General features: G+C 38.6%; 1 long non-coding RNA gene across 3 annotated transcripts in view; it reads right to left on the reverse strand.

Annotated features, from left to right (window-relative positions):
• Positions 1–362: 362 nt before the first annotated feature.
• Positions 363–9271, reverse strand: part of LOC108294853 — a 40563-nt gene continuing 31654 nt past the window's right edge. For 2 of the 3 annotated variants that reach the window (XR_001821197.2, XR_001821200.2), the window contains exons 3-5: positions 4665–4866; positions 1863–1932; positions 363–423 (exon numbers count right to left, since the gene is read on the reverse strand). This is a non-coding gene — a long non-coding RNA (uncharacterized LOC108294853). Of the gene's footprint in view, positions 538–1862; positions 1933–4664; positions 4867–9271 lie in introns of all 3 variants that reach the window. The other variant, XR_005198022.1, reaches the window with a different exon arrangement.

The following is a 9271-nucleotide window of genomic DNA, read 5'->3' on the forward strand; positions in this document are numbered from 1 at the left end:
GTCACAAGCCTCATTCTTGATTCATAGAAAATCTATTTAATAAATGAATTCATTGTTGATGCATTGGTCTAAGTTAGAACTTGTGGAGGAATTTATCACTATGACTAGAAACAATTGGAAATTATCAAAACATCACTCAATCACGAGACATTAGTTAACAAATTTCCACTATGTTCTCTTTATTACCATTTCCATAATTTTCTCTTCATTTTCATGGATTATAGCAGTAGATTAGTATATTTGTGAAGCTAAACATTTACATGGGAAAGAAACCTAATAGTACTCTACAGTAAGTGGGTAGAGCCAAAGACACACCAATGGCCATCAACATTAGAGGGGTAGAGATAGTTTCCAAGAAAGGTGGTCAGGGAGAACTTCAGAAGAGGGGGGACACTTTGCGTTGGCTTTTCATGTGATTTGCATCTGAAAAAAAGACAAGAAAGCAGAGGTGTCATTTAAAACCTGAGGCTGGAAAGGAAGAGTGAAACCAGGAGCTAGAAGATCTTGAATAACAGTTGAAGAACTTTGGCCTTGATCCTACAAGAAATGGGAGAGTAGATCAATATTTAATAACATAAGAATTATACAGAGGCAAAGAAATCTTGAATGTCTGGAAAATACCTCATTCAGCTCAGACTTCACCTGGAACCAAGGAGAAAACCTAGGTTCAGAGAGATGTTCAGGAGATTAGTCAATCCATGACAAAGGCAAGGCTTCAACTCAGGTTTCACTCCTTGTGCAGTATTCTCTCCAGTATGTCATCTTTGTACAAGGACAACCATCCATGACTCATTGAATGAATTATAAACCAAAAAAGTATTATGTCTCTTATTCTCTCTCCTAACCTGAGAATACACCATGATTGTGCAGTGCGCACTTAATGGTGCCAGACTTTAATATCAACATCAGATGATCTAAGAGAAGTAAGTCAAGTATTCTAATCAGCAAATAAGGAATAGGAGTTGTTAATGCAGGCATCTATGCTCGCTTTTCTGATAGCCAAAAATCAAACTGTACCTGCCTTCCTTTCTCATTGCTCCGCTTTCCCTTCCAAGTTTGCTTCTTTCCCTCATCCCTCATTCACTCAAAAGGTCTTAATGCCAGGCCTTGCCCACACCATGTCTGATCCTTGTGACTAGGTCCTGGCTTACTACCAGCCATGTGTTTTTTTCAAGAAACTAGAATTGATTAGGCCCTAATTCGAATATATATATATTTTTTACAATTCACATCTTGAAATAAAAATTTAAATTTTTGCTCATGTGTTGAGAGAAGCAAAAAAATAAATTGATGGTGAAATTGTTCTTTCCATATGGCCCAGGAACCACATGGGAGTATGATTTGCCTGAACTGAGAGGTGATGACTGGACTGACAGTTTCATCAGGCTGAATACTGGGTGGTGTTCTGTCTAGGATGCAAGATATGTTTCTCCAGAAATTATTTACTGGAAACAGAATTACCTGACTGTACTGAACTCTCGGATGTGCCTTTGTTTGCACATCGATAATATAAAAGTGGGTTAACGGAATAAGAGTAGAAACTTTGAGATACATTTAAGCTCTATAATCACTATTCAATTTTACTGAAGACCTATCAAAGTCGGATTTGTAGCATTTTAGTCATTGGGGGAAAAAAAAGACTGCATTCTTGAATTGCACATAGTTTTACGCCTAGAGATCACAATGTATATTAGCTTAATAAAGGCTCCAAGAAGTCCTGCAGTAAATAAACTGGTTCACTAGCTGTTGCTCAAAACTTATTTGATCATGAAATTCTTTCTTTTCCCCCAAGAAATTCCTGGCCTAGCAATTTTAGACTTATCAGCAAGACAGTATGTGTAAAAAAACAAAAGAATAATTACCTGTGAGCACTGGGTAAATTCCTTATCTGCAAACATGGGACTATGATCTAATAATTCATGACAACAGCCTCTAGAGAAGAAAAACAAGAGGTGATAAATATGATTTACAGTCACATAGGAAAGGCCACAGGAAGGCACATCCATGGAAAAAGTTAAACATGATGCATGCTTTGACATTCAGAAATTATTCCAGAGTATCTCACTTTCCAGCTCATGAAAATGTTATCTCAGAAAGTCCAGCTACTCAGAAAATGTATTCCTATATAAAGCAAATATTACTACATTTGTACACATAAGTTTTAATGGCATAAAGGATTCATGGTAGAAGCACTAAATTCATGCATATTCCCTGTAATATCAAAAATCCTATTACTCAACTGTGTCATTGTCATCAACATGGTCCTTTAAAATATTTTTAAAATCCGAATTTATTTTTAAATAAATTTTTTAAAAATATTTTTATTTTTATACAATTCTGATCTTATTTTCAATTTACAGATAAGAAAATAAAACAAAAACTGAGAGAGACTTAGTGGATGTTGTGACGTGCCACCCAGATTCCCCTTAGGGTCAGAGCTCTCCTTCCCCCAGCCAGAATGGGAGGCTGCTAATGGATCTCAGTTTATTTCTCTTTCCAGGAGTTGCCCTCTGCCAAAGATGGTTGCCTTGCCCAATTTCAGGCACCCTCCCTGAAGCAGCTCACATCTACCGATTTGCCAGTAAAAGGGCACAAAACTTAATTCCCTTGCCTGGATTCAGGACATCCCTGAAGAACCATCCTATCCCAGCTTCATAGTTCATTGTGGGATCACCTGAATCTTCTGCTGCGACTTCACCACAGAGTTCATCTTTTGCCTCTTTGTAGCTCTACTTTCCTTACTCCAACATAGGCGTGAATGCCCAGGGTCTGCCCCCACTCCCCCAGTAAATATCATGCATGCAAATCTCTGTCTCAGGGCCTGGTTCTTGGGGAAATCCAAACTAATGACTCTAAGTAACTTGACTCAAGTTATTACTAGCAGTTAACAGAAGCAGAACTTGAAGGCAAATTGCATGTTCTCTCCAGAGAACACCAATCTGCCACCTGTCAGGTGAATTTTGCGGGCCCCCTCCAACCAAAATTCAAATGTTGAAACCTAATCCCCAAAGTGATGATAGTATTAGATGATGGGGACTTTGGAAGGTGATTAGGTCATGAGGGTTCACCTTCATGAGTGGAATTAGTGCCCTTATAAAGGAGATCTGAGGGAGCTTGTTCACCCCTCCCACCATGTGAGGACACAGCTAGAAGGTGCCATCATTGAAACAGAGAGCAAGCCCTCACCAGACACTGAATCTGCCGGGCACCTTGATCTGGGACTTCCTAGCCTCAAGAACTGTGAAAAATAATTTCTGTTGTTTAAAAACTACCTAGGCTAAGGTATCTTGTTATAAAAAGTTGAATGGATTAAGACAGCCTATAAATGGATGTGACCTCCATAAACACATCTCCTGCCTTTAGGCACCTCATTGGTTGGCTTCAATCACATTAGCCTCCTTTGCCTTCCGCAGACATGCCCAGCACAATCCCATCTCAGGAATTTACACCATTTCTTCACTCTGTCTGGAATTTCCTGCTCCAGATATTTACATGACTGGTTCTAACCAGTTATGGCTCAGCTCCAGTATCATTGCCTCAGAGATGCTTTCCTGACCATGCAGTATAAAGTAATCCCTTGGTTCTTGTCTTTCTTCTCTACGATACGACTCTGCTATATATTCATCACAGCACTTAGTACTCTATGTTAGCTTGTTTATTTATTTGTGTATTTGTCTGTAGTGTTCTCCCCCAGTGCTTGATCTCCAGAATAATGCAATCCCCACATTATTAAAGCAGGGACTTTGTGAGTATTCTCAGTGCCTTGAACAGCACTTCTCAAAGTGGTCTGTAGACGCCTGATCAAATTATTTTCATAATAATACTAAGACCTTAAATGCCTTTTTCACTGTGTTGACATTTGCAATGGCTGTGTAAATACAACAGTAGGCAAAACTACTGACTCATTAGTATAAATCAAGCAGTGGCACCAAACTACTCAAGTGGTCATTGCATTCTTCTTTTTCACACCCTTTCAGGGAAAAAAAAAAAAAAAGTTTTACTAAAGAATGCCCATGATGAAGCAGTAAAAATTATTGTTTTGAAAGTGGGATCACATTCTTTTGATGTGCCATGTGATAAATAGAAAAGCACACTTAAAATATGCCTCCCCGCATCACAAAGTATAATAATTGTCTTGAGGAAAAGCATTTGTTTGATTGATTGTGAGCTAGCTGCACTAGCTACATTTTTCATGAAACACCATTGTTACTTGAAAGAATGACCACCAGTCAAGCAATGGTTACTTAGATTTGCATATCTGGCAGACATTTCTTCAAAAGTAAAGAAAAAATATCGCTTGATAAAATTCAGAATTTCAAGTGAACGTTAGAATTTTGGAAAACTTGTATCTGCCACCATCAGTTTGGAAGCTTCCTAGTACTTAAGAGATGTTTCTGTTGAAATTGATAGGTGATGTTAACAAATACATGCTATTTTTGGATCTAGTCTATATAGTATAATGTAATGTGTCAACTTTTAGACTATGTTAATTGCTCAGTAAACCAATATTTGCCAAGTGAACAATGCATGAGGTTACAAAATTATTCATGGTTAAAGGATTTATTCCAAGTTCAAGATAGACCAATGAATTTTAATATAAGAGCCTGAAAAGTTGATTGATATGGTTTCAAATTCCTCCTTGCAACTGACTTTTAAGAACTTACAGCCACTTGGATTTTATTTTAGCATCAACGAAGATTATCCACAATTATCTGAAAAGACTATTAAAAGATTTTCCTCTTCCCAGCTATGTAACTATGTGAGCCTGGATTTACTTTATATGCTTGAACCAGAACACGTATCACCACAGATTGGATGTAGAGTATGAGAATTCAGATTCCAGGTGAAACCAGATACTAAAGAAATCTGCAAAAACAAAAAATGTAAAACAATTGTACTCTTTTCACTATTTTTTGTTTTGAAAAATAAAGCAATTTTATATTCATAATTCATATTTGTATTAATACATAGTTTATTATTTTTAAATCAACCAATGAATATTTTAATTTCTTAGTTTTAATTTCAAAATTAATAAATTTTGATACAATAATAAACACAATACATAAACAAAATCCTTTGAGGTCCTCAATAATTTTTTTCTAGTTTATTAAGAAAAAATAATAAAAGAATAGCTACTTTATGGGCAGAGCAACCAAATCCTCAATAACTTTTAAAGGTGTAACAGAATTCTGTAATCAAAAAGTTGGAGAACCATTGACCTAGAATCTGTATTGGCATAGAGTTGGCATTCAAAAACTATTTATTGAATGATTTCAATATTTATAAAAGGAAATAAATAATAGAAATTTACTCCCTATTAGAAATACATCATATGTCTGCACATTACAAATAAGATATTGTTGTTTCCATCCGAGTGAATGATGGCTAAAGTAGGTGGTTGTCAAGAAAGAGAGTGTCCATACCAAATTCAATGGAGTTTTGTTTGTTTGTTTGTTTGTTTATGGGTTTTTTTTGTTGGAGACAGAGTCTCACTCTGTCACCCAGGCTGGAGTGCTGTGGCACAATCTTGGCTCACTGCAGCCTCCTTCTCCCAGTTTCAAGCAATTCTCTTGCCTCAGCCTCCAGAACAGCTGGGATTACAGGCATACTCCACCATGCGCAGCTATTTTTTGTATTTTTAGTACAGACAGGGTTTCACCATGTTGGCCAGGCTGGTCTCAAACTCGTGACCTCAAATGATCTACTCACGTTGGCCTCCCAAAGTGCCGGGATTACAGGCATGAGCCACTGCACCTGGCCAATTTGATGGTCTCAAAAGGAAATCTTCATTTCCCACATATAGCCAAAATCTCAGGTATTTTTAGAGTACAGAAAGTCTGTGGGCTTAAAATAAGTTCTTATAGGCCTGGCCTGGCCCAGTATGTTCTTTATTTGTTGCCAAGGGACATTTAGAAGAAGGAAGAATTTCAGCACAGTCTCTGAAGGTTAATAAATTCATATCCATGCTCTACCTGTCAGATTGCCTGAAGACATGAAGGGAAATGCTGTTTGAACAGGAAGTCTGTTTTGGAAGCCCAGACTTTTGAAGTCTGTCTTTAATGAAGATGTATAAAATCAAATTAATAGTCAGAAGCACCAAGCTGACCCTGTTCCTCAAGCTCCCCTCTCAAGCCAGGGCATGGTAACCAGAGACAAGCAGAAAAACTGAGATTATTGGGGACCCATTAGCCATGCCAATGTTGCAAAGGCTAAAATTAAGCAGCACGGAAGTGAGCATTCTGAATAGTAAGGCTGGGAGATGATGATGGAGCTTTCTGTAGAACATTTTCTAGAGCTAGCCCTGAGACTTTCAACAGCTTTAAAGCAAGCTTACTCAATTGGCTAGCCAGATTTTGAATAGCTCTGACTGGCTTTCATAAGAAAAGTACAGAAGGTTTGCTTCAAACTTTGTAACAAGAAGAATGCTTATATCTGAATTACAGCAACATCTTGATTAACTAGAACTGAAGCAACAAGAGCTTTCAATTAGACACATTTATCCTACATTTAAATTAAAAATTGAAGTGAGAAGAAAACCAAGTGGCATAAACAATTGAGTAAGGGCAAAAGGACTAGTTGCAGAGTGTATCCAGGGTTAAACCTTCTTTCAGTTCAATCTTCTGTACTTTCAAATTTCACTTGCACCCAATACAATAGTAACTATGGCTCCAAATGATGATTCAGAGGCATTGAAGATTCCAGTAACTCACCAATTCCTCATGCATTTTGGAAAATCACTGGACACAATTTATTATTTAAAACTTTGCATCATGTATGAGAGCTTGGATAACCTGGAAGCCTATGAAGTGGTCTTACAAAGCTCAACTACAACCTGCTGTAACATATTCCCCTGGTGTGACACGCTCACACTGATAGCCACTATCAAGTAACAAGTCGTTGCTTACGGTTAGCGGCTAAAGTATTGAAGATGGATACAAAATTATTTTTATTATAATAAAACAGATAATTTTTTTAAATTTAAAATGTAACATGCCTTCCTTTTTTCCCTTTTCTTTCTACATACTTGACTTTCACTTTACTGGGCCCATTCATCCATTTACTGGGGGAGTAGGGCTATTATAAAGGAGTCCACCACTAAAAATGAGGATGATATTAATAAAAAATAAGATTTCAGAACTAGAAAAAAAGGTGTGAAACTTGAGTGTTTGTTCAGAAGAAGATTTTCTAGTCTCTGTCTCTCTTTTAGCCTGGGTCATTCCTGGAAGATCCGGCTTTAAGACTTCTCTTGTAGGGTGGTGGGGTACCCCATGTATGTGATAGGAGCCTATCAGTTCATTATAGTCCATGATGAAAAAAGTACAAAATAAAATTTATATTGCTCTTCCCATATACCCAGACATCAACCTCAGGAAAAGAGAAGACATGTACATTGTGTGTCTTCACATTCTCTTTTCTCGTCTTTGGACTGGAGAAAGGAAAATATATTAGAAAAGCAGAGATAATCTTGAAGGAAAAAAGGGGTATTCTGTTTTTAAGTCACAGATTTCCCCTTGCGTTTGACAGGGCAGTGTTGTCAGGCTGAAGGTGGCCCTGAATTGAGATTATCTGAAGTTGCCTTCTGTTCCATTTGGGGTAAAAGTGGAATTGAGAGCCAATCGGCCAGTGGTTGGTCTTGTCTATGGGTGATGGGTGTACTAGTCAGGGCTAGTGGTAACCAGGGAAGCAAGACCAATAGGAGGTATAGATATGAAGAAATTTATTATGGAAACAAATATAAAGATCAAGAAGTCTAACAATCTACTCTCTGCTGGCAGGAGAAAACCAGGAAAGCCATTGGTGTAATTCAGTCCCACTCCAAACGCCTGTGAACCAGAAGTTTGACATTGAAGGGCAGGGGAAGGTGGATGCCCCAGTTCAAGAAGAGACAGTAAATTCACCCTCCTTACACCTTTTTGTTTTACAAGGCCCTTAACAGATTGGACAATGGGAGTCACCTTGGTGAGAGAGATCCTCTTTTCTCAGTCAGTAGCAACTCAGTTGCTAATCTCTTCTCTCTTCCAGAGATGTCCTCACAGACACACCCAGAAATAATGTTTTACCAACTGTATAGGTATCTCTTAGCTCAGTCAAGCTGTCATAAAATTAACCATCACAGTGGGTAAAATGATTCTGTAGCAGAAGACAGGTGGGACATTTTACCAGGAGAGAAAGAAGAAGCCAGTGCTGAAACGGGAGGAATAGACAATTCTCCCCAAGAGTACTGGCTAGGTCTAAGAATGGTTAGCATTAGAAGCCAGCAAGTGCCTAGCTTTCAGACAAAAAAAACCCCATCACCCTAGAGATCAGGAATGCCAAAGATACCGCCCCAAAAGTCTCTGAACTTACCACCCTTCACAAGGTCACATGAGCCACATACCCCCACCCCATATACCCAGATGCCATCTTACAGAAGAATCAGGGAAGTGATCAGAACACTGAGACACTGAGCACTATCAAAAAGAACTATTTTAGTGATCAGATCTCACTAAAGTTTTAAAGTATGTAGCTAGGACTGAAAGTTATTCTCCCACCTGCTATCAGAAGGCAGATTAGAATTAGTTATAGATAAAATAATAAAATTGCATTTCCTCTGCACATTCAAATTGTTGGGTGAGTAAATTTGTGGCCAGCTACACATGGGAGTTCTATTAGGGTTTCATGATCTATGGCTATCCTGCCTCTGTGTAGATTAATAAATGCTCAAACTAAATTTAGAAAGGTATATCAGGCCAAAGACAGAAACAGATGTAGAATAATCAGCAGATGGGAGGAACAAGACGAGTTATCATGAAGCCCTTTCTTGATTTCTGAAATTTTTAAAAGATGAATTATTCCTTCAGAAAAGAAAGTCCGATTGCAGCTGGAACTCAGACCATTAATTCACTGGCCTGGTACTTCTTCTGAGACACCTTGGAGGAAGAGATGGGACTTCATAACAAGTTCAGAAAGCATGTGGGTAGTAATGCAGACACTGGGAGAAGTGTTTAAAAAGTCCATGGGAGGCCGGGCGCAGTGGCTCACGCCTGCAATCCCAGCACTTTGGGAGGCCGAGGTGGGTGGATCACGAGGTCAGGAGATCGAGACGATCCTGGTCAACATGGTGAAACCCCGTCTCTACTAAAAATACAAAAAAATTAGCTGGGCATGGTGGCGCGTGCCTGTAATCCTAGCTACTCAGGAGGCTGAGGCAGGAGAATTGCCTGAACCCAGGAGGCGGAGGTTGCGGTGAGCCGAGATTGCACCATTGCACTCCAGCCTGGGTAACAAGAGC

The sequence above is a fragment of the Cebus imitator genome, unplaced genomic scaffold (genome assembly GCF_001604975.1).
Source record: "Cebus imitator isolate Cc_AM_T3 unplaced genomic scaffold, Cebus_imitator-1.0 Scaffold18, whole genome shotgun sequence".
In the NCBI taxonomy this organism is placed as follows: Eukaryota; Metazoa; Chordata; class Mammalia; order Primates; family Cebidae; genus Cebus; species Cebus imitator.